The sequence below is a fragment of the Canis lupus genome, chromosome 10 (assembly GCF_011100685.1).
Source record: "Canis lupus familiaris isolate Mischka breed German Shepherd chromosome 10, alternate assembly UU_Cfam_GSD_1.0, whole genome shotgun sequence".
In the NCBI taxonomy this organism is placed as follows: Eukaryota; Metazoa; Chordata; class Mammalia; order Carnivora; family Canidae; genus Canis; species Canis lupus.
The window spans coordinates 58,551,386-58,574,696 of record NC_049231.1 but is presented as its reverse complement, the minus strand read 5'-3'; the positions used below and the strand labels follow the sequence as shown (position 1 = coordinate 58,574,696).

General features: G+C 36.3%; 1 long non-coding RNA gene across 1 annotated transcript in view; it reads right to left on the bottom strand.

Annotated features, from left to right (window-relative positions):
* The window catches only part of LOC111097758, a 237,174-nt gene extending 214,149 nt beyond the window's left edge, over positions 1–23,025 (bottom strand). Inside the window, exons 1-2 of the long non-coding RNA XR_005366016.1 lie at positions 22,869–23,025; positions 22,444–22,561 (exon numbers count right to left, since the gene is read on the bottom strand). This is a non-coding gene — a long non-coding RNA (uncharacterized LOC111097758). The remainder of the gene's footprint in view (positions 1–22,443; positions 22,562–22,868) is intronic.
* Positions 23,026–23,311: the final 286 nt, after the last annotated feature.

Sequence of the window (23,311 nt, the reverse complement as noted above, 5' to 3'; positions counted from 1 at the left end):
CATGAGCATGGACTGTTTTTCCTTCTCTTTGTGTCTTCCTCAATTTCTTTCAGAAGTGTTCTGTAGTTTTGAGGGTATAGATCCTTTACCTCTTTGGTTAGGTTTATTCCTAGGTATCTTTATGCTTTTGGGTGCAATTGTAAATGGGACTGACTCCTTAATTTCTCTTTTTTCAGTCTGTTAGTGTATCGAAATGCCATTGATTTCTGTGCATTGATTTTGTATCCTGACATATTGCTGAAATGCTGTATGAGTTCTAACAATCTTGGGGTGGAGTCTTGAGTTTTCTATATGCAATATCATGCCATCTATGAAAAGGGGAACCCTCTTGCACTGTTGGTGGGAATATGAACTGGTGCAGCCACTCTGGAAAACTGTGTGGAGGTTCCTCAAAGAGTTAAAAATAGAGCTTCCCTACGACCCAGCAATTGCACTGCTGGGGATTTACCCCAAAGATACAGATGCAGTGAAATGCCAGGACACCCGCACCCCGACGTTTATAGCAGCAATGTCCACAATAGCCACACTGTGGAAGGAGTCTCGGTGTCCATCCAAAGATGAATGGATAAAGAAGATGTGGTCTATGTACACAATTGGAATATTACTCAGCCATTAGGAACGACAAATACCCACCATTTGCTTCGACGTGAATGGAACTAGAGGGTATCATGCTGAGTAAAGTAAGTCATTCAGAGAAGAACAAACATTATATGGTCTCATTCATTTGGGGAATATAAAAAAAAATAGTGAAAGGGAATAAAGGGTAAAGGAGAGAAAATGAGTGAAAATATCAGTGAGGGTGACAGAATATGAGAGACTCCTAACTCTGGAAAATGAATAAGGGGTAGTGGAAGGGGAGGTGGGTGGGGGGATGAGGTGACTGAGTGACAGGCACTGAGGGAGACATTTGACAGAATGAGCACTGGGTGTTATGCTATATGTTGGCAAATTGAACTCCAATAAAAAAACAAAACAATTATTCACTAGCAGATGAAACAAAAATAAAAATATGTTTGATCTATTCCTGAGGTTATATTAAACTTAACTCTTTGATTATGAGGTCATGAATTCTAGCTTTGCTATTGATTAGCTATGTGATCTCCTTTGAGTTACTGAACTCTGAACTTAGCGTCAACTATAAATGTTAATCATGTGTCCCACATTGTTATCGGTTTTGTCTAGAACCCTATCACCTAGATAATGCAAGGGAATTTTTGGTTCCATTCATACTGCAAAATATCTGTTCAGAAGATGATCGATGGTCTCTGAACCAAAATTTTGAGGCTGGAGAATGCAGAAAGGCAACTGATAATTGCTAAGTAAGTACATACTGTCTATGAGGTAAATGTGCAATTATTATATGCCCTTATCTCATTTAATCCACATAGCAGTCAAGTAGGTCTCATTTTCTTCATATGCCAGATGAGGAACTGAGTCTTAGACTGGTTTAGTAACTTACTCAGTTACACAGCTGGAGGCTGATACTGTGAAATGTTTGCTCCATTTGTCTATTATCAGACACGAAATCCTGTTCTAATGGAAAGAACTGTGTTCTTGGGTCTGTGTTCTTTGCTGTCACCAAAATATTTTCATCATCTCCTGCTGATTAGTTTATTCCTTATTCCCAGCCTGTGTACTTTACTTTAGCCTACATGCCTGCTTGATTAGGATTGGTGAATATGTATCTATCCATTTTAAGTGTCAAGAAATCCACTGTATTGATTTTGTAGTTAGCAGGTGTAGTAAAGAGGAATATTATTTACACAGGTTGTTTTGTAGCATTGTTGTTTTACTCCAAAAGCAAACACATTCATTTTATCTGTATTTAAAAAGACCAATGGCATTAGATTACTTGATATCCTCTTGAAAGGACATCATTTAATTAACAAGAGATTTACCAACATTTTTCTAAATAAGGCACATATGGATTTACTCTATAGAAAGGCAATGTCTGCATATCTATGCCAGAATCCGGCATGGCTGAAAGATGAAGTCATTCACAGTTGCCAGGGAATATTGATAATATGATCCCCCAAGAGTGGAAGTACCATTATCTCTATATCCACCTGCCAAAACTTGTAAAGAGGACACAGAAAAATAGAAATTCTGCAGCTGCACCAGTATGACATCTCTAAAATGATTGTAAAATGGGAAAAAGAAAAATCATTGATTTTGAGATATTCTGATAGTTTCAGCCTTGACTAAACCCAATAGTTAATGAAAAATGAAGAATTCATACATGAAGTTAGTTAAATTAATTTGTCATTCTCCCTTCTGTTCATAACTAAATTTATGTTTTCTATTTGAAGATGGTTGGTAAGTAATGCAAAGCAAATATTTCATTAACTTAATTAGACAAATTTCTATATACAGAATGCAAGTAAATTTGGTGTTTGAAACAGTGTTTAAGCTTAAATACCTTGAAACATTTTAACTATACTCTAAGAGAAGATAAGCAACACAAAAATAAACTGCATTTATTTTTGAGGTTATAGATAGCATGAAGATTAAATTGGCAGTCATTCCAGAGTTTTACTTTTTTTTTTTTTAATAGAGAGTGCTGGGCAACCAGTGGTTTTGGGTGGAGTAGGGTGAGGGAAGGGCAGAGAGAGAATCCCAAGCAAGCAGGCTCCAGTGAGGGCACAGCCCAACCTAGGGTTGGATTCCATGACCCTAAGATCATGACCTGAGCTGAAATGGTTAAACGCTTAACCAACTAAGCCACCCACGTGCCTCTCAGAGTTCTACTTTTGATGCTTCATGGATAGTGTACAGGAATATAATTCCTTAAACTTGTGCTTATCTTTCATTTAGTAGAATTTATGTAATCCAGGAGAACACAAGAGTGATCTTGGCTTTTTGAATGCTTTTTGAAACCTGCCCTTTCCAGCCCAAATCTCAGCAAATGATCCTGTACTAGAAAGAAAATAGGAGCTACTCAACAAAACTTCTCCCAACTTTCCAACCCTTTGCCTATAAATTTATCTACATATGTATTAGTTAATTATATTATCTGCATCTAAGTAATTATAGAGGGAGGATGTCAAGACTGATTCATTTTCTAGTACTCTGTACCCTATCACCTCCTGCTACCTTTAGTTTCTTACTAAAGAAAGATCATTTTTATAATGATCTATTCCGTTTTTTTTAAAGATTTTTTTATTTATTTATTAGAGAGAGAGAGAGAGAGAGGGAAAAGTAGGCTCCATGCAGGGAGCCTGATGCGGGACTCAATCCCGGGTCTCCAGGATCACACCTGGGCTGAAGGCAGCACTAAACCGCTAAGCCACCAGGACTGCCCTCTATTCTGTGTTGTTAATCTCTCCCTATTCCCTGGTTTCTCTTTTCAACTTAAAAATGTTTATTAATTCAAAAATTATTTATTAAGAATCTGCTTAATGACAAATTCTTTTGTAGGTTCTAGAGGTACAGTATTAAATGAATAGACAAAAACACTTATTTCCATGGAAGTTAGACTCTGGTGATGGGTATTAATGAAAAGTTCATAAAAAGAGGTGGTTTGGAAAGGCTTCACTGAGAAGGTGAAATTTGTACAAAGGAGGTAAGAGGGTAGATCTGAGGAAGAGTATTTTAGTAAAGAGAACACCAAATATAAAGATTCTGAAAGAGGAGCATTTTTGCCATGTGCAAGAACAAGAAGGAGGAGAAGGAGGTGGCTTATAGTGGCTTGAGCAGTACAGGTCATGCAGGGCATTTTTGGCAATTATGTGAACTTTGGCTCTTACTTTGAGTAGAGATGGGGTGATCTGAATTTTTACCAGTATCATCTGGTTTCTGTATTATAACAAAGGCAATGAAGAGGTAAGGGCAGAGATAATTGGAAAACCACCACAAAATCTGGACAAGTGGGGTGCCTGGGTGGCTCAGTCAGTTACACTTCTGCCTTAGGCTCAGATCATGATCCCAGAGTCCTGGAATCAAACCACGTGTTGAGCTCCCTGCTCAACAGGGAGCCTGCTTCTCCATCTCCCTCTGCAGCCCCCCTGCTTGTGCTGTCTTGTTCATATACTGTCTCTCTCAAATGAATAAATAAAATCTTTAAAAAAATCTGGACAAGAGATGAATGTGGTTTGGACTAGAGAGGTGATCACAGAGTTTTTAAGTAGTAGTTAAAATATGAGTATTTTATTTTATTTTAAAGATTTTTATTTATTCATGAGAGAGAGAGAGACAAACAGAGAGAGAGACAGAGAGACAGAGACATAGGCAGAAGAAGAGGCAGGCTCCAGGAGCCCAATGTGGGACTCGATCCCGGGACTCCAGGATCACACCCTGAGCTGAAGGCAGAAGCTTAACTGCTGAACCACCCAGGTGTCCCAAATAGGGTATTTTAAAGATAGAGTCAATAAGATTTGCTGATGGTTAGGATATAGGGTATAAAGTGGTGACTTAATGAAAATCTTACTGGAGCTTCTGTTGTACACCTGTAATATGGAAAACAGAAGAAAGCATCATTTCTGTTATTAGAACAACAAAGTCAGATGATCTCCAAACTTGTGTCTTTTCCCAAATCCATCATAGAACTGAGTTTGCAGAGCATAAGTGTATACAAGGAGATAGTATGGACTCAAGATCCACCATACATTTGGAAGAATTTAGCTAAAACTGTTAAGGAGATTTTCACAATATTTATTCTTCCAATCCATGAGCACGAAATGTTTTTCTTTCTCTTTGTGTCTTCCTCAATTTCTTTCAGAAGTGTTCTGTAGTTTTTAGGGTATAGATCCTTTACCTCTTTGGTTAGGTTTATTCCTAGGTACCTTATGCTTTTGGGTGCAATTTTAAATGGGGTTGACTCCTTAATTTCTCTTTTTTCAGTCTCACTGTTAGTGTATCGAAATGCCATTGATTTCTGTGCATTGATTTTGTATCCTGCTATATTGCTGAATTGCTGTATGAGTTCTAGCAATCTTGGAGTGGAGTCTTTTGAGTTTTCTACATTCAATATCATGTCATCTGTGAAAGGCGAGACTTTGACTTCTTCTTTGCCAATTTGAATGCCTTTTATTTCTTTTTGTCTGATTGCTGAGGCTAGGACTTCTAGTACTATGTTGAATAACAGGGTGAGAGTGGACATTCCTGTCATGTTCCTGATCTTAGGGGAAAGGCTCTCAGGTTTTCCCCATTGAGAATGATATTTTCTGTGGGCTTTTCATAGATGGCTTTTAAGATACTGAGGAATGTTACTTCTATCCCTACACTCTGAAGAGTTTTGATCAGGAATGGATGCTGTATTTTGTCACATGCTTTCTCTGCATCTATTGAGAGGATCATATGGTTCTTGTTTTTTCTCGTTTATGTGATCTGTCATTTTGATTGCTTTATGAGTGTTGAACCAGCCTTGCATCCCGGGGATAAATCCCACTTGGTCATGGTGAATAATCTTAATGTACTGTTGGATCCTATTGGATAGTGTCTTTTTGAGAATTTTTGCATCCGTGTTCATCAGGGATATTGGTCTATAATTCTCCTTTTTGGTGGGGTCTTTGGTTTTGGAATCAAAATGATGCTGGCCTCATAAAATGAGTTTGGAAGTATCCATCTCTTTCTATCGTTCAGAACAGCTTTAGTAGAATAGGTATTGTTTCTTCTTTACGTTTGATAGAATTCCCCTGGGAAGCCATCTGGTCCTGGACTTTCATGTCTTGGGAAGTTTTGGATGACTGCTTCAATTTCCTCCCTGGTTATCGGCATGTTCAGGTTTTCTATTTCTTCCTGTTCCAGTTTTGGTAGTTTGTGGTTTTCCAGAAATGTGTCCATTTCTTCTAGATTGTCTAATTCATTGGCATATAGCTGCTCATAGTCTTTTCTCTTTTGTTTTTAATAAGGCTGGCTAATCGTTTATCTATCTTATTAATTATTTCAAAGAACCAACTCCTGTATTTGTTGATCTGTTCCACAGTTCTTCTGGTCTCTATTTCATTGAGTTCTGCTCGAATCTTTATTAATTCTCTTCTTCTGCTGGGTGTAGGTTTTATTTGCTGTTCTTTCTCCAGCTCCTTTAGGTGCAAGGTTAGCTTTTATATTTGAGTTTTTTCCAGTTTTTTAAGGGATGCTTGTATTGCGATGTATTTCCCTCTCGGGACTGCTTTTGCCGTATCCCGAAGATTTTGAACGATTGTGTCTTCATTCTCATTTGTTTCCATGAATCTTTTTAATTATTCTCTAATTTCCTGGTTGACCCTTTCATCTTTTAGCAGGATGGTCCTTAACCTCCACGTGTTTGAATTTCTTCCAAATTTCTTCTTGTGATTTAGTTCTAGTTTCAAAGCATTATGGACTGAAAATATGCAGACAACAATCCCAACCTTTTGATATTGGTTAAGACCTGATTTGAGACCCAGTATGTGGTCTATTCTGGAGAAGTTCCATGTGCACTTGAGAAGAATGTGTATTCAGTTGTGTTTGGATGAAAAGGTCTGTAAATATCTGTGAAATCCATCTGGCCCAGTGTATCATTTAACGCTCTTGTTTCTTTGGAGATGTGCTTAAAATTAGATCTGTCATTTACAGAATATACCATGTTGAAGTCTCCCAGTATTAGTGTATTATTATCTAAGTATGTCTTAACTTTGGTTATTAATTGATTGATATGCTTGCCAGCTCCCACATTAGGGGCATAAATATTCATGATTGTTTTGGATAGATCCTTAAATATGATATAGTGTCCTTCTTCATCTCTTACTACAGTCTTTGGGATAAACTTTATCTGATATGAGGACTGCTACCCCTGCTTTCTTTTGAGGACCATTTGAATGGTAAATGGTTCTCCAACCTTTTATTTTCAGGCTGGAGGTGTCCTTAGGTCTCAAATGAGTCTCTTGTAGACAGCAAATAGATGGGTCTTGCTTTTTTATCCAGTCGAAAACCCTGCGCCTTTTGATGGGGTCATTAAGCCCATTCACGTTCAGAGTTACTATTGAAAGATATGAATTTAGTGTCATCATGATACCAATTCAGTCCCTGTTTTTGTGGGTTGTTTCCTTGGACTTTCTCTCTTTCTTTTACAGAGTCCCCCTTAATATTTCTTGCAGAGCTGGTTTGGTGGTCACATATCCTTTCAGTTTCTGCCTATCTTGGAAGCTCTTTATCTCTCCTTCTATTCTGAATGAGAGTCTTGCTGGATAGAGTATTCTTGGCTGCATGTTCTTCTAATTTATGACCCTGAATATATCCTGCCAGCCCTTTCTGGCCTGCCAGGTCTCTGTGGAGAGGTCTGCTGTTAACCTAATACTTCTCCCCATATAAGTTAGGGATCTCTTGTCTCTTGCTGCTTTAAGGATCTACTCTTTATCTTTGGAATTTGCAAGTTTCACTATTAAATGTCGGGGTGTTGAATGGTTTTTATTGTTTTTAGGGGGGGGAACCACTCTATCTCCTGGATCTGAATGCCTGTTTCCCTCCCCAAGTTAGGGAAGTTCTCAGCTATGATTTTTCAAATACACTTTCTGGTCCTCTGTCCCTTTCGGTGCCCTCTGGAACCCCAATTAAATGTAGATTTTTTTCCTTCTGAGGCTGTCATTTATTTCCCTTAACCTTTCTTCATGATCTTGTAATTGTTTTTCTCTTTTTTCCTCAGCTTCCTTGCCATCAACTTGTCTTCTATGTCACTCACTCATGCTTCTACCTCATTAACCCTTGTCATTAGGACCTCCAGTTTGGATTGCATCTTATTTAATTGATTTTTAATTTTGGTGTGACTGGATCTAAATTCTGCAGTCATGAAGTCTCTTAAATCCTTTTTGCTTTTTTCCAGAGCCACCAGTAACTTTATAATTGTGCTTCTGAATTGGCTTTCTGACACTGAATTGTAATCCAAATTCTATAATGCTGTGGGAGAGAGTACTGTTTCTCATTCTTTCTTTTGTGGTGAGTTCTTTTTTCTAGTCATTTTGCTCAGTGCAGCATGGCTAAAAACAAGTTGTACTGAAAAAAGGGAAAAAAAAGAAAAAAAGGGGAAAACAACAAAAGATAAAAACAAAACAAAACGAAAACAAGGAGGGGTATCCTCTGGTTCTACATACTGTAAGTCCCTTGACTTCCCCTGGAGCTTTCCAGCACTGCTTGGTCAAGAACTTGCTCTTCCCCTGTCCTTCCAGCTGGTCTTTTGGGGGAGAGGCTTTCTGTGCTCTCTGAGGTGTCCACCTGGGGGAACTGCCCCGCCCCCTGCCAATGCACAGCTCAGTGGGAGCTGTTTATCCCTTGAGGCCCCTGTTCCCTGGTGGCCCTGCTGTGTCCCAGGAACAGGGTGACACAAGGAGGTACAATGCAGTGGCGGCGCCCAGCTCTTCAGACCTGGAGTCAGCTTCCACAGTGACTGCCAGAGCTCCCAGTCGGCACTGGCCTGGATGCTCCGGGGGTGGGAGGGGGGGCTGACCACAGCTCGGGGGTGCCTGGTGGCAGGAGTGTCCTCGCTGTCCTGTGTCCACCTGGCCTCTGCATGTCCCAGGGGGAGCCCCGGATCCTTGGCTATGTCCCCCCGCACCCTGGGCTCCGGAGCCTGTGCCACTGGAATCACGCTCCCCAGGCTGCAGCAGCCCCCTCCGCATGAAGCCGCAGCCCAAGCTGTTCCCGGGGGCCCTGCCAGCATGAGCTCTAGCTCTTTACTGCCCTCGGCCCACGGGGTATGGCACACTCTCCCTGGGACGTCCCTCCTCTGTTAGTGACCTCCTGGGATCCTGCCCAAGTTCCCTGCAAGCACCTTTACATCCGGGAAGACTGGTAGAGTTCCTGCTTCTCTGGTACTGGGCTCTCCTGTCCCGGGGCACCACCACCTGGCCTTAGCTCGGTTCCTCGCGGGTGCCCCTCCCCGAATGGATTCTCTTTTATTTCTTTTCCGTCTTTCTACCTTGATAGAAGCACGAATTCTTCTCACTGTAGCATTCCAGCTGTTCTCTCTTTAAGTCTCAGGCCGAATTCGTAGGTTTTCAGGATGATTTGAAAGTTATCTAGGTAAATTGGTGGGGACAGGTGACTTGGGGACCCTACTCCTCCGCGTCTTGCCCCGCCCCCAAACATATTTTTTCAGATTTGATTAATTTACATATGGTCTCCATAACCCTCAAAAACTAAACCAGTAAGAAACCTCAGGATCTTGCTCCTCTTCACACTTAATCCCATCTGGGAAAATTAACCAGGAAATATAGTTTATAAGGTACATCTGAATATGTCAAACATGTATAAAACAGTGCTTCAGGGACCATTAAGTCACAACTTCCTTAATCAGCTACCATCACTATCTTCCTGAATATATGACCAAAATATAGAAGAAATGACCATGCTGCTACTGCTAAGTGATTTAATGTTACTCCTATTAAAATATCTAACAAAAATGATACAGTATGCAAGTGCTTATATCTTTAATCCTTGATGCTTTTGCTTTGTGAGCCAAGAGTAAAAGATATTTAGTTAAGTAGGGAACATCACAAAAAAAACTTCACCCCACCAAAACATTCAGCCTGGTATTACCCAAAAATGTTTAACACAAACACTGACTGAAAAAATGTGAATATTCCATTAAGACATCTTAGTTGTTTTTATTAATGAAAGTAGCTGCCATTTATTGTGGAACTATTATATGCCAGATACTAAAAACTAACTTGCTTGGGTAAGCATAACTACTAAAAGGGAGAACTAGGAATTGAAACCAGTGTTGTATGACTCCAAAATATTTTCACTGTAAGGGCAATGTTGCCTACACTATTTGGTTACCTAACAAACTGAGAGGAAATTCTCATCATCCATTCATGACAATGTCACAACTAATATCTGCACCGATTGTTGATTTTGTTTTTGTTTATGGACATCTGCTATGACGACATTGCTTTGATATACTATCTTATTTCATCTTAAGGTGTCCCAATTCTTCCTAAGATAATGTATTACAAATAACCCAAATAAAATATGGGTAGAGAACCTGAATAAATATTTTTCCAAAGACATACAGATAGCCAACAGACATATGAAAAGATGCTCAAAATCACTACTAATTAGGGAACTGCAAATCAAAATCACAATGAGATATCACCTTACATCTGTCAGAATGGCTAGAATTTAAAAAAAAATGAATGAATGAATATTGGCAAGGATGTGCAGAAAAAGGAACCCTTGTGCACTGCTGGTGGAAATGGAAGCTGGTGCACTGTGGTAATTCAAATAGAATTAATACATTCATTTAAGCAAAAGAATTATGTGGTAATTCTATCTGAATTCTATCTGAATTACCACATAATTCTTTTGCTTAAATGAATGTATTAAATTTGACACTGTATGTGTGGGTTCACATGAAATCTAAAAATAAAAGGATCAGGGACATTATTTTACATATATTGCATTATAGGTATGTATATGTTTAGGTTAAGTGATAAATGAGTAAGTTGTACCAAGCAATTAGAATTATGAGTTTATGTATGTGTTTTATGTTTGATGGAAAGGGTGTCTAAAAACATGTTCGATATAGGGTTTGTTTAAAAATTCTGCATTTTCTCTTTCCCCTTCCTTCCTTTTTCACCAGATCTACCAGCCATTTAACCAAGAATTCCTGGATTTCTACAAAACTGAAATCTGCTGACCATGTCTTTAAAAATAAGGGGAGAAGCAGCCAAAATAAAAGACACCAATTCCCTTGAAGAGCCCTGGTACTTTAGTCAGACAGAAAGATCATGGTTTGCAAACACTGGCTGCAGAGAAATCTAGAGGAGTCAACAGAGTACTCAACATTAAAACCCAGGTAATGTTGCTATGGACTAAATTGTGTCCCCTCAAATTCATATGTTGGAACCCTACCACCAATGTATGCTATATGGAAACAGGACCTTTGAGATGTATTAGGTTTAGGTAAGGTCATGAGAATGGGCCTTGGTGATGAAATCACTGCCCTTCTAAGAAAGACACCAGTGCACTTGCTCCCTCTGATTTGTGAGGACACAGAAAAAAGGTTGCCTTCTATATGCTAGGAAGAGACGGCCTCATCAGAATCTGACCATCCTGATCTCAGACTTTCAGACTCCAAAACTGTGAGAAAATAAATTTATTTTAAGACACTCAGTCTATGGTATTTTATAATGGCAGCCCAAGTACATGAATACAATAGTTTAAAATTTTTAGCATTAAATTTAGAAGAAAATGTTAGCTATGCCATAAACTGCTGAGCCATAAATCTTTAAATTTATACGTTTGAATTGGCAGCGCATTTAATGAGAAAAAAATAGTGTGTTTCCAATCCATTCATCTACTTTCTGATTTTCAGCTTCCTATGGCTATCAACAAGAACAAAATTTTCCATATGTACAATCAAATAAAAATAGATATCTTCACCCATACCAAGAAAAATAGAGAAATGAACCTGAGTATACATCACAAGGTATGAACACCATAAAGAATTTCAGTTACAGGGATATAATCATGATTACTTTGGAGATAAATAACCCTTCCATACTATACTCCTGAATGTATAAGGAAGAACTGAATTTCCCATAGAAATTCTATAGAATCTTAAGGTTCCTTCTACTCATGATACTGCAAAGAGCCTAATGGATCTTCTGACATCCGTTTGTCTGATTCCCCAAGATCCACTCCTCTATTAAACCATCAGACAGTAAAGCACATTTACCACATTATCTCAGCCCTTCAAAGAATTATTTTCATTGAAGCACAACTTTATATAATGGTCTTTGCTTCTATTGAACATTGATACATGAACCATTTGTTTGGGCAATTTTTTTTTTTTTATGTTTGAAGATTTTATTCATGTATGTTCTCTGTAAAAAGAACCAGAAAACAGATTTCCATTTTTTTTTTGCATACACACACACAAATTATCCTCACAGCTTCCTATTGTATCTTTATATATATATATAAAGATTTTATTTGTTTATTCATGAGAGACACAGAGAGAGACAGAGAGAGGCAGAGACAGGCAGAGGAAGAAGCAGGCTCCATGCAGGAAGCCCGACTCAATCCCAGGACTCCAGGATCACATCCCGGGCTGAAGGCAGCACTAAACCACTGAGCCACCAGGGCTGCCTATCCTATTGCTAAAAAATACAAATAAAGATAGTTAAACGCTACATTCCTATTTTTTACTTTTCCTTAACATCTGAGAAAGCCAAATCTCACTGCTGTTTTCTTAGTTTTCCTTAACCCAAGATATGTAATCTATTTCATTAGAGTGCAAAAAATTTTCTACTCTTGAGATATTTAATGTAATGTACTTCTTAATGAGTTAGTATTTCTGAAAGACATATGATACAGTAGCTGAAATGAAGTAATTTCCCTTATACAGGGATTAAACCTTATTATATTTTACCACAGCTTTTCACTGCTGCACTTTAAAAATAATCAAAAATCAAATCCAACTATTATTCCCATATGGCATTTCAAAGACTGTGTCACCTGAGAAGTGGCTTGTGCTTACCAGGCAAATATTGAGCTAAATTGAGGCAAGTACAAAATGCACTGGGGATTCAGTACAATCCAAATAATAAGGCCATTTCACTAAATTTATGACTGAAGGCATGTTGCACAGTGCTTCACAAGACAGGCCATGTAACTGCTGAAATTAAGTAGAATCCTCCATACTAGTATTCTAATATACTAGAAATTTCTAGTATACTTTCATATACTAGAAAGTAGAAATATACTCTGACCACTGCAGATCTCCTGAATCTTCCATGCTTTGCTAGTGAAGTGCCAATGCCATGCTTTGCTAGTGAAGTGTAATATGTTCTGCTCAAATTTCTCAACTTAAGGGAGCTATGTGGAAGATCCCCAACCATTCTCATTGAATTTCAACTCAAGATTGTGTATGAGATAACATAACTCATATATTCTTTATTCATGACAGGTAATGTGAAAATGAGTTTGGAAGTGAAGGGTGGAAGTAACAGAAAAATACATTAGCTCCAGGTTATATTTTATCAGATAACCACATAAGCATCTTTCAAATCTGGGCACATATGACTTATTCATCCTAACAAAGTAGCAGCTGTACAAGTTATCATGATAAGGTACACCTAAAGTGGGGATTAAATACTATGTTTTGTTGGCCAAATAATTCATGGCACCAATTGTCAAAACCCCATCAGCTAAACTGGCCCCTAAAGTCAACTCAAGATAACTGTTTTTTTCCATTATCTTAACCTAATTACTTAAAATGCCCTTTGGGGCAGCCCGGGTGGCTCAGCAGTTTAGCGCTTGCCTTCCACCCAGGGTGTGATCCTGCAGTCCGGGGATCGAGTCCCGCATCAGGCTCCCTGCATGAAGCCTGCTTCTTCCTCTGCCTGTGCCTGTGCCTCTCTCTCACTATCTCTCTCATTAATAAATAAAATCTTTAAAAAATAAATAAATAAAATAAAATAAAATAAAATAAAATAAAATAAAATAATAAATAAAATAAAATACGCTTTTTCTTTATATACTTGAGACCATTTAAATATTACCTGGGAAATTAAAACGAATGAAAACTCCGATAAACACGGCAAATTGAACATAATTATTTATCTTCAGCCTCCAAGAATAACAAAAATAAATAAATAAAAATGGACAAAACACAGGGCAAAGCAAATGAAAGAGTTAACTAAAGCATATAAAATATATCGGTAAAGATGTAAGACAAAAATAGATTCATGCGTGGTAACTGTCCTAGTAGAGGGAGACACTTGCAGCCAATTCTGCCATAGAACCCATAGGGACTCAGTAATTGAAGGCACAGGTATTTGTATAGGAAGGTATGTAGGTGGAAATAGAAGATGGGTCCAAAAAACAAGAGAATTTGCTGAAAGTCTTTATAAATAGAATTTAGACCCTCGTATCAGCTCCCCTACTACACAGAAATCTGGAATTCAAATTCTGAAAAATTTGAACTTAATATAACCTGTGGATTTGAGGCTGCACAGATGAGGACAGGAATACCATGCCATTCTGAAACAGGAACAGTAACTGAATTACACATCCTAAAAAAAGAAGTTTGCACTCGGGTTCTCATGCTCTTCTTCCAGAATGCAACAGTCAAGTTTATATCCCCCTCCTGAGAAGGGGGTTGGAGTAGTCATCCACAAGGAGTGTGATCAGAACTAGAAAACACACACACGCGCACACACACACACACACACAAAAAAAAACTAGAAAACACATATACATATATCAAATCATTATGCTGCACATCTTAAACTTAGATAATGTTACACATTAATTATAGTTCAATAAAACTGGAAAAAAATAAAACTGGAAAACATATCTACGGATATTGACTTTGGGCTTTTCCCAATGAAATGGTTGAGTTCCTACCAAACAATGCTACAGAAAGACAACAAGCTCTGTACAAAGGAATCTTCTAATTACCTTTCAAACACCTCACTCTTAAAGAGGAACAGATTATCAAAATATTACAAGATATTTCAGGATATCTTAATGAAAAAGAAAAAAGAGATAAACAAGCAGGGAAAAAGCACCTTGGAGAAGAAGAAAAATGCTAAAACTATCATTAATGTGCTCAGAGAAAGGATATATTATTGAAATTATTATATAAAAATAGATTATAAAACAGGAACTCCTGGTGGCTCAGTGACTAAGCATCTGTCTTTGGCATAGGTCATGATCCCAGGGTCTGGGATCGAGTTCCACATCAGGCTCCCCACAGGGACCCGGCTACTCCCTCTGCCTATGTCCCTGCCTCTCTCTGTGTCTCTCATGAATAAATAAATAAATAAATTCTTCTTTTAAAAACAGATTATAAAACAGAAACAGAGAACAAGAAAATATAACTGGGCAGCAGAAATAAATTTAAGAGAAGGATTTGAAGTTAAAATTGAAAAACTTACCAGAAACACAGAACCAAAAAGAAAATAATTTTAAAAAGGAAGGGGGGTGGGTAAGAAAAATTATACAATCAATTCAAGTGTTCCAACAATCAACTGATTAGAATCCTAATATCCAGAATCAAAGCATAGAAAAAAGAAAAGGGGAGTAAATTACCAAAGGGGTGCCTGGCTACCTCTGTCAGTAGAGCATGCAACTCTTGATTTTGGAGTCCTAATTTCAAGATCCATGTTGGGAGTAGAGATTACTTGAAAATAAAATCAAAAAAAAAAAAAAGAAAAAAAGAAAAATACTATTAAAAAATACTGTCCAAAAGAAATTGAGTTTCCATATCGAAAAAGTGCCTAGCAAAAAAAATTTTAAAGATCCAAACTAAGATTATCATGAAATTTAAAAACAGAAAAGATGAAGATGTTAAAATCATCTAAAACAAAAAAATTAATCACACACAAAGAATCAGGAATCAGAATATGAGACTTTTCAGTAGCAATACTAAAGCTAGAAGACAAGAAATAGTTTTAACACTGTGAGGAAAGAGAACATGACTTCCAACAAAGAATTTTATACAAAACAAAAACAAATTTTACACAGGATCTTTTTTGTCTTCTCCTCATTTTTCCTGTTTCCTGTTTTGAGTGCAAAGACATCAGGAATCTAGCAGAGGTTTTCTGAACATCAAAACGCAAGCCATGCATAAGCATGCTGTCACAAAAAGAGTTGAAGCAAGAATCCGATGGCTTTTGGAGATACCATTAACTGCAGAGAACTAGCTCTCTACTACTCTTACATCAGCAAAAAATTAATTTTTTGCTTAAGTCACTGATGTGATGGTATCTGCTGCGCGCAGCCAAATGCAATTTATAGCCTATACACATGAATACAGGAAATGGGCTTTACCAAATTACTAAGGTAAAGGAAATTCTTAGTATGACAAGGAGTTGCATAATGACAGCTTTATATCTAAGAGAGCAATCAGTCCATATTAGAACAGGAAGACAGAGGTATACCTCCCAGAGAAAACAGAACTGACAGATAAACTGATGTCTTTGACATATTAAAACAGGTTTTCTAAATCTGCCAGTGAATTTACACATAAAATGAAGCAAACACATACGTATACACATAATGTGGTCATTAACTCCCAATAAAAACAAAATCTGTACGGAAAGAGTAAGATAATTGAATAATGTGTAATTTCAGTGGTAAACAATATTTAAAAGCAAAAGTCACCACTTAGAAGATGAAATTAGTAGTTCTCAAATGGAGGAAATTTTGTCCTCCAGGGGATATTTCACAATGCCTATAGATATTTTTGGTTATTATAGCTGGGATTTATTACAGGCATCCGGTGGGTAGATGCAGGGATGCTGCTAAACATCTACAGTGTACAGCACAGCGTCTCAAAATAAAGAATCATCCAGCCCCAAATGTCAACAGTGCTGAGACTGAGAAACCTTAGGGAATGGTTATACATTAGAAACACAAAAATGACTTAAAAATTGTAATTTTGAGAAGATAAAGTATAGGTGTTTGGTCTGTGTGTATGTGTATGTATATGCATGTATAAGAGTATAATAGAATTAAAGCCCATCTTTATTACTATTAAATCAATTCATAATAGCTAAAATTAAAGATCAAAAATAGACATTTAAATATATTATTTAGAAATATGAAGGTAAACACTTGTCTCAACTTAAAGCAAGGAGGGTGGCTGCTTCTATATAGTGGGAGTACAAGATAAGGAGGAACAGGGAAGGATATGCTGCTGCTTTTTCTTATAAGCTGCTTCAGACCATTTGAATTCTAAAACTATATTAAATTAATACTTATAATAAACCAATATAAAGTAACAAAATTGGAAAATATAGCAATATGAATTATGGAGCCAGATTTCCTGCTCTAATGCAATGTAAATTTAATCACAACTTGTCTTGGTTAAAACAGCATTTCAGGTATGAAGATCCTCCTATTTCTTCTATATTCTTTGGCTTGATCATTAAATGAATCATTTAGCTCAGTTGTCATGTCTATTTTGCTCACCTTGTCTATTTAGTGCCCTCCATGTGGCCTCCAACAGAACATTGGTCAATAAATAATTTTCTAATTGTTATTAAATTTGGATGAAATTTTAATATTTTTTCTAGTAAGATGTATTCATAGGGAAGAATGGGTTGAAGACATCAAACAATAGCAGGGAAATTTTATGAATAAACAATTTACAAATAAATGTATTTTTCCATATATATAAGAAAGTTTACCTAAAATTATTTTGGGTTCCCACTGAGATTGCAAAAGGTAAAAAAGATTGATGACAATGAATTAGCCAATTAATCTCCTTCACTGCAGGGTAAAATACATATACACTTTGTGGAGAGTTATTTAACAATGTCTATCAAAAGCTTCAATGTACATTTATTTTAGAATCAGTAATTCCACTGAAATTGCTGAAAATGCTTTGAAGTAATAAATGGATAAGATTCTAAAGATTTATGTACAAAGATATTTATCTTAAGATTATTTATGGAAGTAAAACATCTTAGATATCTAAGAATGTAACATAAATTATAAATGAATATATTAAATTATATGCATATACTAATGAAATGCAACCCTAGATATATATTGACATGGATAGATGCTCACAGTATATTAACTGGGGGGTAAAAAAATACACACACACACACACACACACACACACACACGAAAGTACTACAGCAATCTTTCTCTGGTATAGGACTGTAGGTAATCATCATCTCTCCATACTTTCATAAAATTTCTAATTTATATTTCATCACAAAAACATGTTTTTATAGTTTTTTAATGCTATTTGTTTTGAAAAAATCTTGCCCCACAACCAAATTTCCAGGCTGAGGGATTCCTAGATCTCAACTAAACTGCAGCATAGAGGCCACTGATAAAATCGAGTCCAAAGAAACCATCTTCCAGCTGTCCTGCCCACTTCCCTAGGTCTTCTCTCATCTCCTCTCCATCTCTTCAGAGCCTGTGGAAGAGCTCTGCAACATTTTTCAACACTACAATCAATAACTTACACATTGAGTAACAAAATTAAGAGGGATGTTCTGGTAGAAGGGGAGTGAGAAGTACTCAATAAACAATATTTTCATTTATTAAAGGTGCCTTTGCCAGGAAATCACAGATCTAAATGCTCATAAAGCAGTGCTTTCCTTTGACTTTGTAATTCTATTCTATAAATTTATCGTAACAAACTATGTAAGTGGACAATTATTCAAGAATGTAATCACATTTGACCCACCCCTACAATTTGCAAGGCCCAAAGCAAGAATACAAATGAAGCCCACATACCACATGTCTGAATACTTAAAAATTATAAACCAAGCTAACTATTAAATAAAAATATTTTTCTTTTGCTTTGATAAATCTACCTTCATGATTTTTTTAGAAATGGAAAAATATGTATAAAACTATTTTTATATGACTAAAATTAGGAAAACATCAAAGATGATTGAATATAATCAATACTGTGTATATGTTCATATATATTCCAACATAGTTTTACCTTTATTCCATCAAAACCACAAATTATTTTTATAAGCAATATTATATTATTTTTGCTCTACTGATTGGAATGACCTAAGAGTTAAAGTATAAAATGTCACTATATTCAGAGCATCCAAATTTTCAATATATTTTTATCAAACATGTAAATTAAAGAAAAAAATTAATCATTATAGTAATATGGTTTAATATTGCAAACCGACTCTTAGCTGTTATGCAAATGCTGAAAATTGTGTACTATTTTTGAATGCCTCCAGAACCAAGAATTAGAACACAAAGGAACAGACTATAGATGCTCAGAACTGCTTGGAATGATACATTGTCAGGCAAAAAATCTAAGATATTTTTCCATGTGAGAGAAAGAATTTGACAAGTTAATTAACATCTTTCTATTTTTTTTTTTTTTTACCTAACCACTTGCTCAGATCAGTCCTGCACTTTGAAGGTATATCCATCTATGATTTTGACAATGGCCTGACACACAAAACTGCATGGCTTTCAGACACTGTCCTTTTTTATTTCAAGGACATGGTACATGAGATGAAGAGAAGCATTTCTCTGGAGACTGAATGGTATTTCACAAAAGAGGAAGTTTAGGTTCACTGCCTGTGCTATGAGAGCAGTACGTTCCAGATCCCTGATTAACAGCACTGCCCACACATCCTTTAATAAACTTGTGAGAAGGTGTGCTTGTACTTGATGAACCTACAGATATGTATCTTGAAATTCATCAGTAGCATCCTAAGTGATGAATCCAATAGAATATGAAAACATCATCTCTATGTGATCCCAATGGACTCCTCCCAATTCCTTGAAACTCTGCCTTTCCTAAACTTCCAATGGCAGTACTCTTCCATTTTCCCAACTCTTTCTACTTTTTATGTTTCCTTGACTGAAAACAGGTTAATGATAGCAGTTTATAAGACCAATAAACTTTATTATATGTATACATAGAAGGATGGATGCACCAATGGATCAACAGATTGATGGATTAATGGATCAATGGTTGGGTAAGTAGATGGGTGAAACAAGATACTGATTTGAACTGGGACACTAGGTTTTATTCTCTATTTGGCTGGTTAACTACTGTGTGTTTATGTTTGTATGCATGCATGTATATGCAAAGTGTTTGTGTTTCAGTAATTGAGCATTTTGGCCTTATATATGCAGAAAACAGAGTACATAACAACTAGGGATTATAATTTAGGAGTGAAATAATATAAAAGAATAAATCTGTAACCCTTGACATTCTGATTAAATACTACGAACAACAAACTTCTATTATTTCTATTAATAGGATATCAGGCAATTGAGAAAAATGTTCATTTTTATATTAAATAAACATATCTATATAAAACATCAATATAAAATCTTGTAATGTTGACATTCAGGATATATACATTAAACAAACATATATATACTCATATTTTATATATATATGCACACCCGATGAATGTCAACATTGCAATATTTTTAAAACATGAAAGCATCTCCCAAACTATATTCTACATATTCCACAAGGCTGATTCATTACTTTCAACAAATATCTCATGACCTACTATGTGTCCAGTAAATTTAAACCATTAGAGTTACAAAAAGGAAAAAAAAAGTCTTTTAATTATTTCCTCAAAAAATAGTCTTTTAGTTATTTACTAATGAGGTTTTAAATTTGTTCATATGATCTTACACATTTTTACTGAGATTATTCTAGAAATTTCATGTGTTACCATTTTAGTGTAATGTTTTTGTTCTTTTTAATGTTTATTACTGGTAAAACCAATGATTTGTAGTATTTATTTTGAAAGTGTCCACATTACCAATATTCTTAGTTTTAATAGTTTTCCTCCTGATATGCTTTGCTTTGCCTAGAAAATATTAGTATCATCTGCAAACAGCACTTATAGATACTGAAAGCTTACAGTCAAATACACTCTTTTAGGTTACTAAGAAATGTTGTCTTTTCATAACTTTCTATCAACTAAAACTAATCCTAACGTACTTTTTAAAAACTGAATATATTAGATCTATTCTCTCTCAGATATTTTTGGGTGGGAATTCAATACAAAACAACTCTTCTACCACTTTTTAGCATCCATTCTTATAGTTTTCTGTTTTTCTCTCTGACCCTGCCTTGCACCACTGAATAAAATGCGTATGATGCACATTAATATTTTCTTATTCATAACTTAAGTGAAAAAGAATGTTTTAAGAAGTCACTTTTTCTTAGGCAAAGGAATTATCTAATTACACAATGAACTTAACAATACTAAGTTCAAATAATTTAATTAAGATACCAAACATATTACAGTACTATAAAGTGTTTTATTTTAAACTATAGTTTTTTTCATTACTTGGTTTTATATTTACGATTTTTCTAGTGCTAATTAAAAGCTTTATTATTTTAAATACCATGAGAATACAATGTATACTAAGAAAATACTATTATACTTATGATCCACTATAGAATTCTCTGCTACTAAGCCCCAGTTTTACAGAATTACAGTAAAATATGCAAATGTGGGCACACTTTATTCATGACACGAAATTCTGTATTCACCCTCTCTCTCCTACCTTCTCCCTCTAACTAACCAGACTTGCTAATTAAGAGGGATAAAAATGATTTTTAAAAAAAATTTTTTTTTCAAAAAAGTCTGTTTTCCCCACCTTATCTCTCATTTTTGATCTTTCCCATCCTTGGGTTTCTTATTTTCTTAAAGAACTGCATCCTACCCTAGGCATCAGCAACAAACTAGAAATTTTTTTAGTAATTGTAGGATATTTGTTAGGTCAATCAGTCAAATGGCTGAAGATACTTGGTTTTACCTTCACAGTCTTCCTCACCCACTTCCCACCCACTGTCACACAAGTACATCTATTTTTAATTCTTGGTCCCAAAGACTTTATTAAGGCACCTAATGCAGTAAGCAATTTGCCTATACAGTGATACAGGTCATTGTGTTAAGGTATTAACTAGTAGGAAAAGAAATTCTGATTTCACTAAGGTTTTGTCTAAAACTCACAAAGATTACCAGTTTAAAAAAAAATACAAAATTAAATCAGCTACTCATTTCCTTTTTTATAACAATAAATACTTGATTTGACCTTTGCCCTACTAAATTGACTGCTTCTGTGTCTCCAAAACACTGAAATAACAACTCATCCAAATAAATAAATAAAACAATCAAATTGGTGGTTTCATGCAGTCAAAACTTCATGCTGAAGTTCGGAGATAAAATAATTAAATCAACCATATACTCTGTATGCTTTTGTCTGGTTTTTTTTTTCTTATTTTGTACTGTTGGTAACAATTTGCCAATAACAATTTAGTTATTCCAAGTAAATTTTGAGGAGCTTTGAAAACTTCAAAACAATATTCATTGCTCTAAGTCTGGTCCCATTTGAGTCCCATCCTCAAAAAAAGCCAAAATTCATATAAAAATTTTTGTTTAATTTACTCATCTTACATTTCACAGACTTCTGTATTTAGCATTCTTTGTCATAACTTTATTTTTTTAAGACTTTATTTATTTATTCATGAGAGACACAGAGAGGCAGAGACATAGGCAGAGGGAGAAACAGGCTCCATGCAGGGAGCCCAATGTGGGACTCCATCCCAGGACCCCGGGATAACAACCTGAGCCCAAGGCGGATGCTCAGCCACTGGGCCACCCGGGCATCCCTCTTTGTCATAACTTTAAATCTGTCTGCAGCTCACACTGATTCCTCTACATACAGTATAAGTATAAATACACATAACGCACTTAGTTTTTTTTTTTTTTTAAAGATTCATTCCCCAAATAAAATTAGCTGATTCTATTCTAGATGCATATGGAGAACAGTAAATTGTATTCTCGATAATTATAGCATAAATAACTAACATTAGTTAATATTATTACACTCAGCTCATCAAAGCAATAGTGGGAGATGGGCCCATCTGTTATCTTCATTTTACAGTAAGGGAACTAAGGTACAGAGAATTAAGTAATTTCCCTGTATTAGTCCTCTCAGGCTGCTATAACAAAATGCCATAGATTGGATGACTTATACAAAAGAAATTTATTTTCTTACAGTTTTGGGACCTAGAAGTCCAAGATCAAGTTTCCAGGTAATTCAGTGTCAGGTAGGGCTCTCTTCCTGACTTACAGACGGCTGTCTTCACTCTTGGCATCCTCCTACCGCCTTGGCTCTGTGAAGGGAAAAAGAAGAGGGAGAAGTAGTAAGAGAAAAGGAAACTCTGGTGTCTCTTCTCCTATGGATACTAATCCTGCTGCATCAGAGCCTCCTTTATGACCTCACTTAAATTTAATAGTTTCGTCAGGGGACCCCTGGGTGGCTCAGCAGTTGAGCGCCTGCCTTCCACCCGTGGCGTGATCCTGGAGACCTGGGATCGATTCCCACATCGGGCTCCCTTGCATGGAGCCTGCTTCTCCCTCCCTCCCTCTCTTATGAATAAATAAATAAAATCCTAAAAAAAAAAAAAAAAATCTAATTACTTCTTTAGAGGTGCCGTCTTCAAATACAGCCACACGGAGAACTAGGGCTTTAACACATGGATTTTGAGAGGACACAGCCAGTCCAGAACACTCCCTGAAGTTACACAGTTAATAAACTGCAGAACCATGATTGAAACCCCAGCAGTCGGACTCCAGAGCCTCACCTTTTAACCATTTCCATCCTTTACTGAGCTCCTTAGAGCCAAGCTTTTACTACACATTAAATAGATGAAGAATTATAGGTATCTTTTCCCCAATGGAAAAAAATAAATAAATAAATAAACCTGTAATTTTACACTGGAAGGAGGAGAGTAGAAAAGCAAGCAGCCCCTATACTTGGCCCTACTCCGTGGGTGGCTTCATGTTCCACAGGTTCAGTAAGACTTTGAGGAAACGGTTGTTCAGGAAAATGCAGGTGTAGTTTCCTTGTACGCTGCGACGGG